Here is a 20,362-nt window from a genome sequence, read left to right as displayed (position 1 = left end):
ATAACAGTAAAAGTGAATAGTATCCCTTAAGCAAGAGTGAACAGCTCAACAACTGTCACCCTGCATACACAGCTTGATCACATGCAACCAAGCATTACCGCTTCTCTCCAATACAGCAGTTAATTTACATAATTCTGCTATTATTTCTGACGTAGACAAAGAAAACATTTTACAGCTAACATTTGTCACGAATGGTACAAGTAACATAAATACAACATCACATTTATTTTTTTTTAAACAATAAGCTTTTATTAATGCTTGAAGATAACATTAATACAATCTTATTAACATTTGTACATAAGTTTCATATAACAAAGAATAATTGACTTCAATGATAGAGTATTTACTGGTAAGACCACCAGGGTGGTTTCGTAACCGGCCTATTGTTACATTGATGATTTATTTGGAAATACTCTAGATTTGTATAGAAAAATCTGTTATTTAATTTAAAGGGAGAATACATTTGTGGACCCCTGAGAGGTGTCCTTAGATATAGATATAGTAATAGAAATGAAAAGAAAAGAACATCACATTTTTGCATTCGCAGTAATGTAACGTCACTTTTTTTACACGACCATTATAGATGTAGAAGGCATCTAGTTATAAATCGCAGAGTGGTTTATGTAAAATAAAGGTTTTAAATTAAACCTTCAGACAAAACCAAAACATTCTGTATTAAATATGAAAACTGAAATGTTATTACCTGTGTCTGTCATTTTGTTAAAAGATGTGTAATTTGAGAGAACATATAATGTTCCATAGAGACTTCAGAGTGTCACAGCAAAGGAAGTCCGCCTTTGACAATTTCCTGTTTCTCTGGGATCTGCAGAGACAAAATCACAGGACATCCAATGCAATACTCCCAACGCACACGTTCCTGCACAAATGGCTGTATCTTAGATTGGGTGCTGAAATGACCAATGGCTGGAACCAACTGCAATCATGAGAAGGAAGTGTCACTATCACACCAGGATCTTCAAAATTGGGTCCAAAACTTTAATCACATAGTATCAAAAAATAAATAGAATAAAAAATAAAAGCGACGTTTCGGAGCCACGCAGGACCCCTTCATCAGGCATGTGGTCACATGCCTGATGAAAGGGTCCTGCGTGGCTCTGAAACGTCGCTTTTATTTTTAATTTTATTTATTTTTTAAAACTATGTGATTAAAGTTTTGGAACCAATTTTGGAGATCCTGGTGTACTGGTGACACTTCCTTCTCGAAATCACAGGACAAACTCAATTTAAAGTTCATGCCTATTTAATATTAAGAATAGACAACAGTACCTAACGTGAAGCTCTGAGCTTACAATATATGGAGATCTCAACCCTGACCTTGGTGGTCTTTCGTTGATAAGGGGATCATCATACCCTGATACCTTGGCACTTGGAAACCTCAATCCCTCTTTCCAGTACTCTTGGGTACCAGTGACAGGGCTGTTGATTGGATTGTAGAGCCGGCCCTTCCACACTTGACCCGGTGGTAGAAAAGGGTCTTTTTAGGTGCCACGGGTGGTGGCTCCCAGCAATTCAACAAAAGTTCCCTGGGCCCCATCAGTTCAGCAGCAAGAGCCAGAGACAGAGAGGGGACTATTTACTCATTTTTGAGAGCAGGCAAAGTAATATTCCGTGCCCTTGCTCCTGACAATTAAATTCAAGTCCCAGCCTTTTCCTCTATATCAATTTGCCTGGGCAGGCCAGAGCTTTAATTGAATTGTCAGAAGCTGTGACATGGAGGATTACTCTGCCTGCTCCCAAAAATGAGTGAATAGGCACATCTCTGTGCTTGACCCCCCAGGGAACTTTTACTTAATTGGTGGAAGCCACCGTCCATGGGTCTACTGCACCAAAAGGTATTTAAAGAGGCCCCTCTATGCCCCTGGCCCCTGGCCCCTGCTGCTGAACTGATGGGGACTGGAGAATTTTTATTTATTGCTATTGGTTCATCCCTATCCAAGTGGAGGCAGGAAGGTATCCTGTCATGCAGGCAATATGGGACCCCATGATTTCTTATGGTGGACCTGACCAGTGGTAATTTGGTTAGCACTATATTTATTCTCTGTAGATACTTACATATATTATTATTGTGTACCTAACAGATGCCACTGTGCACATATCTTCTAACTATTGCTCCAAATATTGTATGCTCAGAGCTTCATGTTAGGTACCATTGTCTGTTCTCAATAGTAAATAGGAATGAAACTTAAGGTGTGTTTGTCCTATGATTTTGTTTATTGATGGTCGGGGGGGGGGGGGGGGGGGCAACAAGATTACACCCCTATTTTGAAAATATAGCACCCCTTTGTTGGCTATTTTTCTATGTGTACTATTCAGGTGGTAAGGTAAATTATGTGTCTGTGGGATCTGAATGGCATAGTAGCCATTAGTCACAAGGCACTGAAAACTATGACTTACTTGACTTGGGCTAGGTTTTTTTGGAGGCACAAACAATACAAAAATGTATCCACTACACATGATATTAACTTTCTGCAGATACCACTGTGAGCCTCAATAATCAACAATCACGAGACAACTTCCCCCCTTCCCCAGTAGTAACTGGAATCCTGACTTTGCCTTCAAAGATTCTACAGGCTGACCAGTTGTCCTCTTCCATTCATTCTACTGGGCCAGATTGAAAACAGATAGGGTCCAATATGATAGCGGTGAATGCCTAGGGTTTCTGGCTTACATCTACAGTACCTCAACGCTGTATCCTGGCCTAGGCCAACAAGGCCCAGGCCTAGGGCAGCACTTTGCAGGGGGGCAGCACGGAAAGAGTCCCCGCCGGCTTCTGCTTTACTGTTAGTGCAGCACCAGTCTTATGGGGGGGACTGGGCTGAGAGGCAAATTAGTCTAGCGTCCCCATAAAGCGGCCTCACTGCTTCCAGTATGCGGGCGGCTGGCATTCTGCAACTGTGGGGGGGGGGGGTCGCCGCTTTTAACTTTGACTGTCCTTTCATCCTGGACCACAAAACTTCCTCACCGTGCTATATGTTTTCTGCTGCACCATTGGCATGGTTATATCTTCTTAGCCCTCTCCATAAAATTATCAGAAATGTGTGTTTAAAGTAGAACTATAGGCAACACTTTTTTTTTTTCATTTTGGATAGAGTAAGGGAGGGTTATAACCCCTGTCAGTTTATTTTTTTTACCATCCCTGTCCCATTGCAAAGGTTTCCCTTCACTTCCTGTCCCATAGCCAAACAGGAAGTGAGAGGAAATCTATTGTCCCCCTGGCCTTCAGAACTAGTGTCCCCACTCGAACATTTCTTAAACAGCAAGGGGTATGGCCTTGACAGGAAGGGGTGGGTCATATTTAAATTAGGGGGTGCACGAGTTTAGTCAGGCCTAGGGCAGCACAAAACCTAAATACACTACTGCAGTACCTACAGTTCAAGGCTCCTGCAAAGGCCTTAGAAAAACACTCTGCTTGTCCAAGGCCTTTGTGTATTTCTCTTATTTGCTCCCATTTGGTCTTCTAAATATACAGTTGAAATGGGGTTTTCTATACCTGTTCAGTAAGTTCAAAGATGCCTGTTAATGATGTTAGAAATTCAGAGTTGTCCTGTGTTGTCCTAAGGGGTGTAATTAACCATCACAATTCTTATTGTGGATTGCTCACATATTGTTTGGGTATTTTGACACCTGCTGGCGTTGGCTGTCAGGATACAATAGTCAGGACAGGAGATTTGTCTATCTACGTTGCACCTAAAAAAATCAGTGTAAGGCCAGCTTGAGGCACTGTGTTGTAAATAATAGTGGGAGAGACTGAGTAGTTTAGCAAAAAAGCAACTGGGCAGGGCTGACACCACTTAGTTCACAACAAAACTTGGGGGCTGAATGCATTTCTGGTAGATCAACAAATATATTTCTATAAAGTGATAAATGGGGTAATGTGCACTGATTGCATATTTTTTCTTTTATTTAACCCTGGCATACCCTTTAATTTAAGCTAAGGAACATTAGCTTGTAAGCCCTTGAGGGCAGGGACTGATGTGAATGTACAATATACATGTAAAGCGCTGCATACAGTGGCGGCTGGTGCTTAAAATTTTTGGGAGGGCGCAATCAAACTGAAAAATTCTGAAAGATACTGAAAAAGAAATATCAGTTGCAGCTTCACTGTGCCATAAATTGCAGACACTGTGCCCATAAAATGCAGACACTGTGCCCATCATATGCAGCCACTGTGCCCCATAAAATGCAGCCGCTGTGCCCCATCAAATGCAGCCACTGTGCCCATCATATGCAGCCACTGTGCCCATCAAATGCAGCCACTGTACCCATCATATGCAGCCACTGTGTTCATAAAATGCGCTATTGTGCCCATAAAATGCAGCCACTGTGCCCATAAAATGCAGCCTCTGTGCCCATCATATGCAGCCTGTGGCCATCATACAGCTTCTGTGCCCATCATATGCAGCCTGTGCCCATAATATGCAGCCTCTGTGCCCATCATATGCAGCCTGTGCCCTTCATATGCAGCTTCTGTGCCCATCATATGCAGCTTCTGTGCTCATCATATGCAGCCTCTGTGCCCATCTTATGCAGCCTCTGTGCCCATCATATGCAGCCTATGCCTATCATATGCAGCCACTGGAACCCCCCCCCCCCTGGGACCCCCCCCCTCTTGCTGGCCTGGTCGCTGTCTGACTGGCACACACATACCCCATCCTGGTGGTGGGTCAGGCTGCGGTCAGACGACGGCTCCTGCATCCTCCATGGTTCTCTGTTCCTTCTGCTAGGTGTCCAATCGGAGTGCCTGTGCCTTCAGCCAATCAGGTGACGGGTATTAGACTTGCGCTTCCTGATTGGCTGAGAGGCGGTTTAGTGTTAGAAAAGCAAATATTCATTCGCTTTTCTAACACACCTGGGTGGACTGCGAGCGCAATGCTCTGTGCTCGCAGTCCACCTTTTTTAAAGCCTATTAGAGCCTATGGCTCTAATCAGGTGCTTCAAAAAAACAACACCGCCGCTGTAATTCAGGCACCCAGCGCCCGAAAAGGGGCCGGACGCCTGAATAGGGGGTTGCAGCGGTGGCCATGGATAGATTCATGCTATGCATGAATCTATCCATTATTTATAGAGGGGGTGGCGTGACAGACGGGACGGCACCCATGCGCCGTTAATGGACGCACCACCACTGGCTGCGTAAATTAATGGCACTATATAAGTACCTGTAATAAAATGTAGCGCACCCCCTAAGGAGTCGCAAGTAGAATGGGATCCCCCACCCTGCACAGCCAGGCACACCGAAAATCCACAGTCACTCCAGAGTTAGAGAACAGTCCGTGACTGTGTTTTTTTTTTGTTTAATTGAGGGATTTATACTTGGATTGGGATGGGAGATTATGGGATGCCCACTTGACTTCAGAACAAACTTCAGGGACAACTCCTCCTATATACATATTCACTCTCTCTCTCTCTCTCTCTCTCTCTCTCTCTCTCTCTCTATATATATATATATATATATATACAGCTCTTCTTCTTCCTCCAGCACACACTTGCTTGCAGAACCCAGATATGTCACCCTGTAGCAATTTTTGTAGCAAAGGCCCATTATAGGCAGGCACTCAGTGACCACAGAGAGAAAGTGCTGGGAAAGTGTGAGCTGTGTCCCCCCATCTGCTTGAAAAATCAAGCCCCTATACTTGAAAAGCAGATGGGGTGACACAACTCACACTTTCCCAGCACTTCCTCTCTGTGGTCACTGATCCCAGCACCACCTCTTCAGGCACTGCCAACCCTCCTGGCTGCAGCTGCCCCTTTCACTAGTCCCCCAGACTAACTTCCCCCCACAATCCCCCAGAATGACACTCACCAGACACCCGTCTGACTCTCAGGAGATCTCCTGGACATGCTGACCTGCTCCTGCTGTCCTCTCCTTGCTTCTGTGCCTCCAGGAAGGGTTTCTTCTGTGTGTTTTAGGGGGAATCTTCCAGCACCTGAGCCCAGGGCCCGAGGTCACCCGAGATTAGGGGGCACCCTCAAAGGCCACCGACAGCCTCCTTACTACTCCATCTTCCACCCGCCTCTTGCTCGCATGACTCATGCCTATTTATGAGTTGAGTCTGCCGCTTGCCAGCTCATTTGCTGGGGATCGGCTGAGGCCCTCATAAATATGCCAAGCAGCTCCTCCTAACCTCCACCACTATGTCTGGAACATTCTCCAATGTCCCAGAAAACAGGGGGAGGCACCAGGGAGGCTGTTTTTCTTAGTCATCCAGCCCCTGAATCACTCAACCCTGACCCAGATTCACAACCTGGGCCTGGCTCTCAGCCAAGCCAATTTTTTAAACCTATTTACATCTAGCACACTAGCTAGAAGGTTCTACAAAAATAAAATAAATAATTCCTGAAGGTTCAAGACAAAATCTGGTGCTCCACCAACTGAACAAGCTTGGGTACAAACTCTTATAAAGTGTTCCATAAACAGTATCTGACTTGAAAAACAGGTGAATGCTTTTGAATCAGGAGAAAATGGCTTGTAGAATACACACCGCCTGAACAGGGACTTGAATTCTGGACCCTCAGATTAAAAGGCTGATGCTCTACAGACTAAGCTATCCAGGCACTGGAGGAAAAAAAGTGTATTTAGGCATAAAAAGGTCAGGTAGGCAGAAAACCTACACATAAACAGACTTCCACATACAAAATAAAATAAAAATGAAGGTGTTTGTAGGCAGGCTGTAGACAGCTGCCTACAAGGGGAATGACTCATGTAGTAAGATAGCTAGCTAGCTAATCTGCCCATGTTAGGGAAGGGTTAATGCAGTTCTTGGTTTCTTGGCTTCTTGGCTTTTGGAGGACTCTGCCCTCCTCCCTGTATCATTTAAAAAGGGGGAAGGCTCTTCCCAGGCAAACTCCAGCAGCACGGGAAGAAGCAGGAGGCTCACAGAGGAAGATGGAACCCTTTCCAACCAGTAACCCAGTGCTGTGTTTTGGCCTAGGCCAACAAGGCCCAGGCCTAGGGCGGCACTTTGTGGGGGGCGGCAAAAAGCCGCCCCCCCCCCCCCCCCCAAAACGGCACCCGCTCTCCTCCCGCACAGCAGGGCACATCAAGAGAGTACAGCTTGGGAGTGCAGCGCCTGCAGATGGGGCCAGGAAGCAGTTAAATCAGGAGCTGTCAAGCCGCCCCTGTAAAGCTGTGATTCTCTCTCTCTGTTGTGGCCAATCATGGGGAGGGAAACAGCAGAGAGGAAGCTGGGCGGCGGCACGGCAAAACCAATTAGAGCCGCTCTCTCTCTTTCTTCTCTCTTCTCTGTTCAGCTGACAGAAAGGGGAAGGGGGGGCGAGCGGGGGAGTTCTCTGGTAAATGGAGCAGCAGCGCTGTGACAGGGAGAGGAGAGATGCGGGCTGTCTGTGTATCTCCCCCGCTCGCCCCCCCTCCTCTTTCTGTCAGCCGAAGAGAGAAGAGAGAGAGATCGGCTCTAATTGGTTTCCCTGTGCCGCTGCCCAGCTTCCTGACTGCTGTTTCTCACCCCATAATTGGCCACAGCAGAGGGCCAATCAGAAGACTCTGGGGGCATCATAGGAAGAGTAATCCCCGAAGAATGGCAGCCCTGTGTGTCCACAGACATCATGCTACAGCCCCCAGCATGAATGCACTCTGCTGGGGGGGGGGTTTACAGGAGGAGAAAAAGAGAGTACTGTGCTGGGGGAAGCCAGATAGGGAGCCACGCTGTACCCGCACCACCAGAGAGCCACTCTGTACCCGCACCACCAGAGAGCCACGCTGTACCCGCACCACCAGAGAGCCACGCTGTACCCGCACCACCAGAGAGCCACGCTGTACCCGCACCACCAGAGCCACGCTGTACCCGCACCACCAGAGCCACGCTGTACCCGCACCACCAGAGCCACGCTGTACCCGCACCACCAGAGCCACGCTGTACCCGCACCACCAGAGCCACACTGTACCCGCACCACCAGAAAGCCACACTGTGCCCGCACCACCAGAGCCACGCTGTACCCGCACCACCAGAAAGCCACACTGTACCTGCACCACCAGAGCCACGCTGTACCTGCACCACCAGAGCCACGCTGTACCCGCACCACCAGAGCCACGCTGTACCCGCACCACCAGAGCCACGCTGTACCCGCACCACCAGAGCCACGCTGTACCCGCACCACCAGAGCCATGCTGTACCCGCACCACCAGAAAGCCACGCTGTACCCGCACCACCAGAAAGCCACGCTGTACCCGCACCACCAGAAAGCCACGCTGTACCCGCACCACCAGAAAGCCACGCTGTACCCGCACCACCAGAGCCACGCTGTACCCGCACCACCAGAGCCACGCTGTACCCGCACCACCAGAGCCACACTGTACCCGCACCACCAGAGAGGGAGCCACGCACCACCAGAGAGAGAGCCACGTTGTTCCCGCACCACCAGAGAGACGTTGTTCCCACAACCCCAGAGCCATGCTGTACCCGCACCACCAGAGAGCCATGCTGTACCCGCACCACCAGAGAGCCACGCTGTACCCGCACCACCAGAGGGGGAGAAAGATGAAGCCACTGCCAGGGTAGAGATGCTACACTACTGACTAGAGTTGGCCTGGGCAACCCAGAGTGAGTGAACGTCCAGCCGGAGGAATCACTGTTGCAGTTTCACCGGATCTGGTAAGAGAGCCTGTTGGCCATTATACATTACTGTTCCCAGGAACTGAGCCATTAGGAAGTACCTAATCTGATATCCTCTAGGCCAACCCTAGTGACACCACTGTCCCAGAGCCCAAAACAAGTTACGGCACTGAGTTTCGGTAACTGGCCAGACAGGGATGTGCCAGCATGGGCACCCAGGACATCTGCCGCCCGGAGTCCCACAAGCGGCGATGGGCTTTCAGTAGCAGCCCACACCTCTCTCCCCACTGTCAGCCACACACACTCAGTACACAGCCAGGAGGAGGAGCCACAGAGGAGGGACACGACTTCAGTGCAAGAACCTCCCAAAGCACCCAGCACATATCCCCTTACCCCCAAATGAAAAGATGCCGTATCGCTCACTGTCCTCCTCCCGCGGCGTCCCTTTGTCCTCTTCCCGTGGCGTCCCTCTGTCCTCCCATGAAGATGACAGGGCGGATCTTAAAAAGGAAGGGGTGTGGCCTTGACAGGAAGGGGTGGGTCATAGTTAAATTAGGGGGTGCGCGAGCTTAGTCAGGCCTAGGGCAGCACAAAACCTAAATACACCACTGCAGTAACCACCTGCACAAGTGAGAGTCTCTCTCTACACATGGGAAGCCTGCACAGGGACTGCTGTGGCACATAGTCCCACAAGAGACTGGAGTTCAGAGGACAATATCTGGTATGAACTTTCACCTCTATAGGTATGCCTGTACAGCCACACAACTGTAGTTGGGATTAGGGATGAGACTTGTTCATTTTGAGCTGTAATATATGAGGTTCGGTAATGTTATATTACCCATTAAGAGCCTGGTCAGAAGTTACTCAAAGGGGTCCTGTGGTTTCTGGCGTATGAAAGAACCGGATCAGTAAAGCACATGTGGGGTATGAAGAAACATCACTACAAAAAAGAGTTAACTTGGCAAGACAAGAAGAAAATAGTTGCTAAGGGTAACAAAGCACAAGGTCAAGACACAAACAACCAGTCTTTTGGCGTGGTACCTGGTAAAGGTGAAAGGTCATCCGGTAGTGAGGGGGTCGCTGTCTGGCTCCCTCCCTAGCGGTCTGTTTCTAATAGCAACTGGAGCCAAGCCTACATTGCAGAGATCAGTGGCTTGGTCACAAGGTACGGGAAGGAAGCAGTTACTATGAGCACGTATGAGGTCCATGCTAGGTGCTCAGTGGGACCTCATTCTGTTACTGGGAGTTACAGTAGGTAACAGAGGTACGCTGGACTGGTGGAGTGGGCGCAGCCTCAGCAGTCCCTCCCAAAGCAACATACATCAGTTACAGTGTGTAATGACATAGGACATGATGCTTTTCAGAGGACCTTTGTACATTTTTTACTGCACACTGTGAAGGCTCATCTCTAAGTCAGGGAGCCACCATAATGTTTGATTCTCACATGAGCGCAGTCCCCCCTCATGATGAGCACGAGCACAGTGAAAGGTACCCCCCACATGCATGGGTGAGTTGACTCCGCCCACACGCTACCAGTGACTAGTGCAAGACCATGAAGAGACACACTAGCTGTTGATGTATTCTGTTGGCGTACCTTTTGCAACTGTTGCAACTTCAGCTGTCATTTTTTTATTATTAATAGTTTATAAAATAGAAGTGAACAAAAAAAATTAGCAGGAAAATAATAATTAAATGGAGAAGTAGAATAAGGAGTTAATTAAGACCGATTCGAGAAAATAAGGGTTAATAGGGGGTTAAAATAGAGGAACATTTAATAAAAAACAAAAAAATAAAAATAGTTTTTTACTTGACAGGTTGCTTTAAACTGACTTCATCTGCAGATCAAAGTTCATCCCTTTGATCTGTACATGTATAAACAGAAAGATACAAAAAGAAACAATGTTTCTTTTTACTTTTCTGTTTCAGGCTGAGCAATGTTGTTGATAAACATTGCCAGACTGCTTTTTTTTTTTTGACAGCTCAATTGCTGGGACTTGGTTTACACTTCAGCTGTCAACAGGATAACCCCACTGACAGCTGAATGAGTCATCGGTTGATGAGTGAATGAGTCACTGATTCTCTCCCAGGCGCAATGTGAGAGAGAAAACAGGAAGTGATATCAAACTGAGATGTCAATCAAACCGGCCGGCCGTAGTAATAGATACTACGAGCGACGGGCGGAAGCTACTCGACGCTTCGTAAAGCGCCGCAAGGCGGGATAAAAGCCCGCAAATGAAGCGCTGCTTCTGCAATCTCATGATTGCATAGACGTGGCGCTTCCCACAAGTGCACTGTGTCCGGCGTCGCACTGTGTACAGCGTCTGAACACAGTGCACTTAAGGACCTTTTTTTGTATTTTTTTTGGGCCAGTATTAAAATTTTTTTTTGACATTTTTTGTCACTGCCTGGAGGGGGGGCGGCGCCCATGCGCCCCCTATGGATGGGCCACCACTGATGACCTCAGCTTATATGAGAGGCCTGCCCCCTGCCAATGCAAGTTAATGATTGGTCAGGGCTCCTCACATGAACTGCCTGACACTCAGACCTCAAATCCAACCTCTTTTCCAAAACTATCCTTCTGAAAGCAGAGGAGGCATCTCTGAGTCAGAGTGCAGGTGGCCACACCCCCCACTACACTAATCACTCCCAGTCCCAAATTACAACAACCAGGCCTAGCCTACAGCACAGGCCTGGCTAAATTTACCTGCACTTGGGTCCTGAGCTAGAAAAATACCACTCTAGCACCTACCTTTAGGTAGAGGGTGCTACATTCACCCCCCACTAAAATCACAACTGTTCTCAGTTGTAGGAAAGAATGAATTAGCAAAATACCTCCTTAATTAAGGAGGAAAGGCATCTCATATCTAAACAGTTGGATGGGGAAAAGGAAACAAACTTGGAAAAGGGATAACATTAGCATAAAATTACAAAATGACACATAACATTTGTACAAATTACACATCGTGACTGCAGGTGCAACTAACATTACATACAAGTGAAACCAGAACATTGCTCCTTGGAGAGGAATACTCTGCTTACCACAGGTCTTCATCTGTTCCAATGGTGGGGATAGACAACCATCACATCCCAGGGTTTTCCTAAGGCCCCTTTCACACTGGGGCGGTTTGCAGGCGCTATTGCGCTAAAAATAGCGCCTGCAAACCGACCCAAAAGTGCCGCTGCTTTGTCTCCAGTGTGAAAGCCCCGAGGGCTTTCACACTGGAGTGATGCGCTGGCAGGACGGGAAAAAAAAGTCCTGCCAGCAGCATCTTTGGAGCGGGGAAGGAGCGGTGTATACAGCACTCCTTCCCCGATCCTGCCCATTGAAATCAATGGGACAGTGCGGCTATACCGCCGGCAAAACGCCCCCGCCCCAGTGTGAAAGAGGCCTAAAAGAAGACTTAACAACACACAACTAACTAAACAGACTAACTGAAAATCAAACACTTTACCAAACAGAGGGGGTTATCATCCTCTGTCCGGTAACAGAACAACTTAAAGGACCAAATTTGGCATGTGGTTCCCTGCCAGAATTGTCACCCCCTCAAAAGGAGATTAAGAGACCTCCTGCAGAGTGCAAGCTGAGCAGACACGCCACAATTTTAAGAACATGAGACAAAGTTTCTGTTTGGCTCCTAAACAGGAGTCCTCTTTTTTTTTCTTTTAGCGAAGCAAAGACTCAAAATCAACGGAGTCCTTCTCTAAAGCAAATGTGGCAAACCCTGCTGCCCTCTTGCAGTCAAATATGGGTATCATCAACACACCTGTAGCTATACAACAGTAGTCCTGACTACAGGTAGAACTTCGGGTCCGGCAATCTCTTCCGATTGTCCCCCTTGCTTTCAGAACCAGCACTTTATCTTTATAGATGGCCCTCCCGAGCTTCCACTCTTTGTGAATGCCATTAAACGGACCCAAACTTCACTTTCCGGTGTCCGTTTAGGTTTTGGAACATGTAAATAGTCCCAGACCATGTCATTCTCCCATTGCTCCCAGGAGTTTTCAACTACTTCCATGACATCGTCCAGAACATAAGGGTAGTCCAGGCCCCACTCCTGAGCAACATTCCTCTGGACTTCCCTTTGGAATCGGGAAAATCTCGGCAGTTCTTTAGGCATCCTACGGCCAGGCAGGACGCAGGCATCAGGGGCTCTACTAACCCACTGTCTGTACGTGGGTGGTCCTTCCGAAGAATTACTAAGTGAGGCAGTAGAAAGTCTATAGGGTGGTACTGGGGGTTGTGATGGACTTAAAAGGTCTCTCCGGTGCTCCGGTGGATGCTCCAACTGAGGTGAAACTTTCCAAGAACCATTGCTCCTCATCGCTGGGCGAGGCATCTTCAGGGGATGACCACTCGAACAGGTTTTCTATGGACCCATATTTCTCCAATACTTGCGGTGACCCCCAGTCCACAGCCCGGCCCTTGCTTACCCTGTCCAGCTCACCTGAAGGATCTCCCTTCTGTAACTTAGGCTGCTTCTGGACAGGCACAACAAGGGACTTACTCCCGGCCGGCTCCTCAGGGGTTTCTTCCAGAGACTGTCCACTGACACTGACAGGGTCCCTGGCCAGGCTACAGGCTTCCCCGACATTTCCTACCTTTATCTCCGATTCAGATGAGTCGGACAGGAGCTCCTTCACTGCAGAAGCAGGCGACACACGGCCCTCTCCGGCCTTCCGGGTCACCTGGACTTGCAGCAGACAAAGTGCGGTTGTTAGGCTGGCAGAATAATACTGAATCTCCTGCTGTACTGATCCCAGGCAAGTCAACTGACCTCTGCAATGCCCACACCGTGCCCAGACACTAACTCCAACTGTAGGCCTGCGACATCGTAGACAAAGCATGCATAGTCTTTCCACGCCTCCGATTACTCCTAACGCCAGGCCACCGATGAGCTCCAGCCGGATACCGGTGTCTATTAGTATCCGGTCCTGCATGTCAGGTAACCACTGCATGGCGGGTGCTCTCTGAACACCCTCCGCCATTTTCCTCCACCTCGTGTCTGGGCGTAGCACGCTGAATATCTGTTAACTTTTCCTCTGGGGCGTGGCTCCACCCCCCCTACTTGTTGGTTCAGCGTGCGAGGAACTGTAACCATACATTTTCAAAGAGCTCCCCAGCGACCCCTGGCGACAGGCACTGTTGAATTGCGGGCTAACTTGGCAACAGTCACCATCCACAGGAAAGTGTCTCCATTGCGATGTCCCACTGTAAAGGACTGACACATGCAGATCCCCGTCCATGACACCCCCTTGTGTCCATGTTACTAAGGGCAACAGCGACATCCCCACTTTCCACTGTGTTTAGCAGGATAAAGAAGCTGTTTGCAAAAACAGTGGGTAGTGTCCATGCTGTACACACGCCAGACACATAATCCAAAAGGCACGATGCCCACCGTGGTTGCCACATATGACAGCACAAGATTACAGTCACTGAGTTGCAGGATTTGTTACTGTTGTGAGTGTCCATTGGTGCAACTGGGTACAGGAGGCGCGCAGGCTGCGCTGATCCTGGACGGTTGATATAGGCAACAGCACTTGGCAACAAGCTTGGTTTGGTTGCTATGGGTGACAGCAAGCAGGTTAACTGTGAAGGCAGATCTCGGCGGGACCTCCATTTGTAGCGTTACCCCCGTAAGGGCTGCTGATTTGGTTACTAGCAATCCGCCAATCATCCTGCTGCCAACCCCCCCATTTACCATTTTAAAGACAATGAACAGTCATTTTGCTCTGTTTTGTTGCTTTTATTGTGGGGTACAACTTGAATGGGAGAAAAGGGGAATATGAGATGCCCATGATACAGCACAATCTTGAAATTACTCATGGCCTTGCATCTTTGTATTTCTGTGCATTAACTTCTTTACTGACTGTCGCTTCTTCTCTTTGTGGTGCAAATCCTTTACTGCATAGTTGCTGAGTTACTAACTTCACTTCCAATGGAGCAAGAGGAATCACTCTGAAAAATTCCTATTTGTAGACCAGAATGATATTGCTTTTATGAATCACAGAGCCAGATATGCACACAGCCTATCCCTCCAGCCTCTATGAAAATGACAATAACCCAATAACTCTTTGGAAGGTATTACCAATGTGCTAACCAGGCCAGAGACGACATGGCATCTCCCCCCCGATGACCTGACACATGTCAATAAGCGGACTACTGCGCCCAGCCAGTCCATTTCTGACAATGCTGTGTTCCCCGGCCACAGCATTCTACACTGCTATGACCAGCTTCTTTCCTTCTGTTACACTGACCTTCTCCACCAGAACAGCTCTGTGTCCCCAGTCACAGAATGCTGCTCTACTCTCCTCCGCTTGACTGTTACTTCCTCTGCTTAATCCTCTTTACATCCAAGTCCTGTGTTCCCCGGTCACAGCAGCCTGATGCCTCCTTAGAGATGAAGATCCTTATCTTTAGCTCCTTCCCAGCGGTTCCTCCATTCCTCCTCCACATCCTCCGCATCCACCGAATCCCCCCAAGTGGGGATGCCCAGAACACCCCCTCACTACTCCATACTGTCTTTCCTGGAACTCCAGACTTCTCCCTGGAAGCATGTTAACCCCAGCTTATATGAGAGGCCTGCCCCCTGCCAATGCAAGTTAATGATTGGTCAGGGCTCCTCACATGAGCTGCCTGCCACTCAAATCTCAAGTCCAACCTCTCTTACAGAATTATCCTTCTGAAAGCAGGGGAGGCATCTCTGAGTCAGAGTGCAGGTGGCCACACCCCCCGCTACACTGATCACTCCCAGTCCCAAATCACAACAACCAGGCCTAGCCTACAGCACAGGCCTGGCTAAATTTACCTGCACTTGGGTCCCGAGCTAGAAAAATACTACTCTACCTTGAGGTAGAGGGTGCTACAAGTATATATACTTAGTTTTTTTTCTTTTATACTAGCAATAGCAGTGATCAGCAACTTATAGTGGGACTGTGACACGAATACAGTGATCACTATACACTGTCCTTGTACTAATGAAACTCGCTGGGAAGGGGTTAACATCAGGGGCGATCAACTGTGTGCCTAACAATATGTAATGTGTGCAGGGCTGTCTAATATTGATTGGTCCCTGGGCAAACATTTTCTTGCCCCCCCCCCCCCCCCATTCAATTTCACTCTCCACCTGCCTGCACACCATGAACTGGGGTGGTGAGAGGACCCATCAATAGACAGAAAACTCCTAGGGACTCTAGAACTCCTGGAATCAGTGGCAGTGCTGTGGGGAGGGAAGGGTGTTATCAACGGCAATGCAGATTTTGTCGGCAATGTTGCGTTTTGTCGCAATTACGACAAAACGCAGGACACGTTTGCAAAGCTATTACTTCCTAATGGCACCCCTATCACGGTGCAATTTTGCTGCGGTTGTCTTGCAATAAATCACACTGCAATTGCAGCAAAACACAATGCGCGATGCTGTCGCCCAAAATAAGCTCCTGCTCGTTTTTGAGCGACATGCTTCATGCGTTGCGATTTTGCTGTGATTGCAACGCGAGTTATCGCATGACAATCACGGCAAAATCGCACCGTGTTTAGGGTGCCATTAAGAAATAATGGCATCGCAAGTGCGTCCAGTGTTTTGCTGTATACAAGAACATATTTGGGGGGCACACCATACAATGCGTTTAAATTCAAGATGGTGCTGCTATAAGACCTACAAACAGTACAAAATATTTTACAGCGCACACATACAAGAATGACATTTCCTGCAGGGCTAGTTAAAAACACCTGAACACCTGAACATATTCAAAAAATACGGGGGTTTGGTCACACTATATGGTCATATAGTGCTAAGCCCACTTACTGCGACACAGTGTTTTGCTGTGATTCTGGAATTGTGGGCGGAATTGCGGCGATTCCGCCCGCGATTCAAATCGCCTAGGTGTGAATGGAGCCTTAAAGTAGCACTGTGCTGAATAGCAAAAGATGCCCTGGTCATGAAGGGGGTAAAACCTTCCGGAGGAGTGGAGAAAGAAAAATGTAATGCGGTTGTAATAATTTTTCAGTTTGACTAGGGCTACCAAACCTTTGTACACAATGAACAGTGTACAGTATTATATTTGCTGTTTTTGTTTATTTTGCTTAGTGAGACAAACATGAAATATTGCACAGAAACGTTTCATATTTATCACTTGCAGGCAGCAGGTGGTAAATACATAGCAACAGAGCCATCAAAGTATTTGGATGTTTACCTACTGCTGTAATTAGCCTAAACAGCATGATATCATATTACACTTGTAAATGGATACAAAGCAGAATGAAATACAGGAGAAACATGCCCCCTGCTGGGGTAGCAGAAACATGATATATCTGTCTTTACTATATACAGAAGCAGTCAGTGAGTACACCTCTGCCGGGTTAGCTCCTCCATATCAAAATTTTTGAAAAAATCTTATGCAGTTTGTTAGATCTTTGTTAGATCAGGTTAGATCAACCGTTGTTTACGTTAGATCTCACATAGAAGAAGCAATATTAACAGTTATTTGCTGGGGGGGCTAACCCGTCATCAGCCCCCCTTATCAAAAAATTGACCAAACAGTTAACTATTTTGGAAGCTATTTGTTAGATCCGGTAAGATCAAGTGGTTTTAACATTAGATCTCACATAATTTTAGAGATATTCCAATCATTTAGGCTAATAGATATTCATTAGATCTGGTAAGATAAAGTGGTTTTAACGTTAGATCTCACATAATTTCAGAGATATTCCACATAAAAATAGAGATATTAGGTGGTACATAAGGACGGGTTAGCCCCCCCTTATCAAATTTGCTAGTCAAAAATCATTCAGGCTAATATATATTCATTAGATCTGGTAAGATCAAGTGGTTTTAACGTTAGATCTCACATAATTTCAGAGATATTCCACATCAAAATAGAGATATTAGGTGGTACATAAGGATGGGTTAGCCCCCCCTTTATCAAATTTTCTGGCCAAAAATCATTCAGGCTAATAGATATTCGTTAGATCCGATAAGATCAAATGGTTTTAACTTTAGATCTCACATAATTTCAGAGATTTTCCATATAAAAATAGAGATATTAGGTGGTACAGAAGGTACATCCATATTCAACCGTCTCTGGATGGTCTCTGGAACCGTCTTTGGATGGTTTTTCAGCGGGTGCCTGTAGTCTCTCCTCACACCTCCGTTCACCTCCCTGCCTCATGGTGATGTCTCCTCAGACCAACAAGCTTAAGTCTTTAGATAGCCCCCTGTCACGGAACGCCCCACACTCCGCTTGAGTGCTTCCGTCATATACCACTTCCTCCCAGTCTGTATACAGATATCAGATATTCCAACCTCTTTCTGAGCAGAAAACAAGGCGACACTTGCTTCACTGCTAACATGGACTCACTTTATTCAGAACCAGAATACAGTCTTATATACACAGGCGAAGATTACTCTAACAATACAAACGTAACCTAATTAACATGAGCTAATTATCTCATCCTTTATACAGCCTAGGTGGCTGAGACATGACCTTTTGCCCAGACTTGTGGTCACCGAGCTTCACACAGGAATATAAACACAATAGCTGGAGCTAATTACAATTAACAATACAAACATAACCTAATTAACCTAATTAACATGAGCTCCAATAGGAGTCGTCCCGTCTCCTACATTGTATAGAGGACAATGTGATCAGCTCATTCAATTAACACACATTACCATAAACATCAACACAGGATTAATTAGAACAAACAACAATGAGTTGAATACCTTTAGAACCTAGACTAAACTTATTTACATTAAACCCATTATAGCTGACATCAGACAGGTGAGTGGAGATGATGACATTAGCATCTCCTCACAGGATGTGTCCCAACAGTATAACTCAGTCTTATCATTCTAATATGGCATACAATGGGTTCCAGAGTCTGTGTGTTTTGGGGGAACATGGAGCTGAATCCAAAGTAACACCAACCCCAGGGTCCCCAGGCATACAGCTCACAGAGAGCACCATTGCCCCAAATGCTAGGGCCCATAATCGGTGGGCAACAGGCTTGCACACAGTCCTCTCCAACAGCCTCCGCTCTGGCCTTGCCCGTGACACCCCCCTTCTGGCAAAGCAGGCTTGGTAGTTCCACCCCCTGTAGAAATCAATGGGGCTGTATTGTAATGAGACTTCAAGTCCCATGGTCCTCTGCTGCTGCTTGATTGGCTCCCTCTCCCTGCCAATAGGGACACAGGAAGAGGAGAGGGAGGGGAAGAAATCCGCCACAGGGACTGACAGGTGTGCTTTCCCTCAGTGAGTGCCTGTGTCAGTGTCTATTCGGTCCAGCGGTCGCTTGCAGGAATGGCGGGAGGTGCGGGACCACAGGTGATAGAGTAGCCCCCGCTACACACTCCCCCCACCAAAGGATCTTTGGTCAGCCAAAGGAGGTAAAGAGTCTATGACCTGTTACATGCTTTTGATATACACACAAAAAAACAAAAAAACAGGTTAGTGTGCACAGGAAACCATACAATTTACATCTGCATAAAACCCTGGCAGAGGAACATCCCACCAATTAGCATAGGAGGGGGGGTTGTCCTGCCTACAGGCCACCTTACCTGGAATGGCCCAGTTAGATGTGCCAGGGGGTGAGTGTCAGAAACCAAGAAATCAGGCCGAGACAGAAGTACAGTAAAATCACACTTGTTTAATAATAAGAATAAAAAGAACAAATGTAGTCAAAACATAGCCAAAGTTCAGTAACCGGAACGGAAAGATAGCCAAGCCAGAAGTCAGGGATCAATGTAGTGGAACAGCAAGCAGGATCTGGAGCCAGAAGGGATGTCAGCAAAGCAAGTCTTGAACAGGATCGCAGGAGATTGTTTCTGTGATGTTGACCAAGGCGAAGCAGAGATCCTCTGGACTGGACGGCTTAAGTAGGCAGGACTGACGAGCAGGATATCATCAACAGCTGAGTAACTGTGGAGAGATAGGAGCTGGCAATTAGCCGACAGCTGAGCGGCCAGCTCAGAGAAGGAAGGGCTGATCCCAGCCCTGACAGTAAGTTGGGATTGTCCACCACCAAATCTGTGGTGGAAGGGTCAGTTACTTCAAGAGTCCTTTTTACAATGAGAACGACCTCCTCAGAACTTTCACCCAAAGTATCATATGTTAGTCTTTAGGGCGGGTGAATAACCCTTCGCACTGGCTGTTCTTTAGGTTCTGCTGTTACAGGCACACTGGTCTCTTCTTCTTCCTGCATTTCAGCTTCCTCAATGTCAGCAGGGAAGATTGAGGGTCTTCCAACTCTTCAAAAGGTGGACTTTGAGGTACAAACTCAGGAGCCTCTGGCCTGAGAGTCACCTCAGTCACCTTGGGAGGAGAAGAAAAGGGGGGATGGCAGGCCCTTTCATTTGAGATGGCCACAGACAATCTTTCTCTTAATCCCTGCTGTTTTCATCTTCAGCAAGGGGTACAGAGTGAGATCTAGTCACTGGCCGGGATCTTTGAGAGGCCGTGGGTGTGGACTTTAAATCTGGCTGTGGTGGTACATGAACTGCTTCTGACAGAGGCAACAGATGATTGCGATGCCAAGTCTTCAGCGGGCCTGTGCTTCCCTCTGGCCGGATTTGATATACTGGGTGTCCTGGCAGATGCTTGCAAACAACATAGGGCTGCGACTTCCAGTGGTCAGTCTTCTTGTGCTTTCCAGGGACACCCAGCAGTACCTTGTCATCTGGCTGTAGGTCCTGCACTCGTACCCTGAGGTCAAAGTTTATTTTGTTTCTCTGTCCTCGGGCATATGAGGCAGCTTGAGCCTTATTATAGGCGATTTTCAG

At 47.4% G+C, this 20,362-nt stretch overlaps 1 long non-coding RNA gene across 2 annotated transcripts in view; it reads right to left on the bottom strand.

Moving 5' to 3' along the window:
- LOC141133278 (uncharacterized) overlaps positions 1–7,171 on the bottom strand; it is an 81,924-nt gene extending 74,753 nt beyond the window's left edge. For both annotated transcript variants that reach the window (XR_012243035.1, XR_012243034.1), the window contains exons 1-2: positions 5,822–7,171; positions 704–823 (exon numbers count right to left, since the gene is read on the bottom strand). This is a non-coding gene — a long non-coding RNA (uncharacterized lncRNA). The remainder of the gene's footprint in view (positions 1–703; positions 824–5,821) is intronic.
- Positions 7,172–20,362: the final 13,191 nt, after the last annotated feature.

This window comes from Aquarana catesbeiana, linkage group LG03 (genome assembly GCF_042186555.1).
Source record: "Aquarana catesbeiana isolate 2022-GZ linkage group LG03, ASM4218655v1, whole genome shotgun sequence".
Classification (NCBI taxonomy): Eukaryota; Metazoa; Chordata; class Amphibia; order Anura; family Ranidae; genus Aquarana; species Aquarana catesbeiana.
This window is presented reverse-complemented; position numbering and strand designations above follow the sequence as displayed.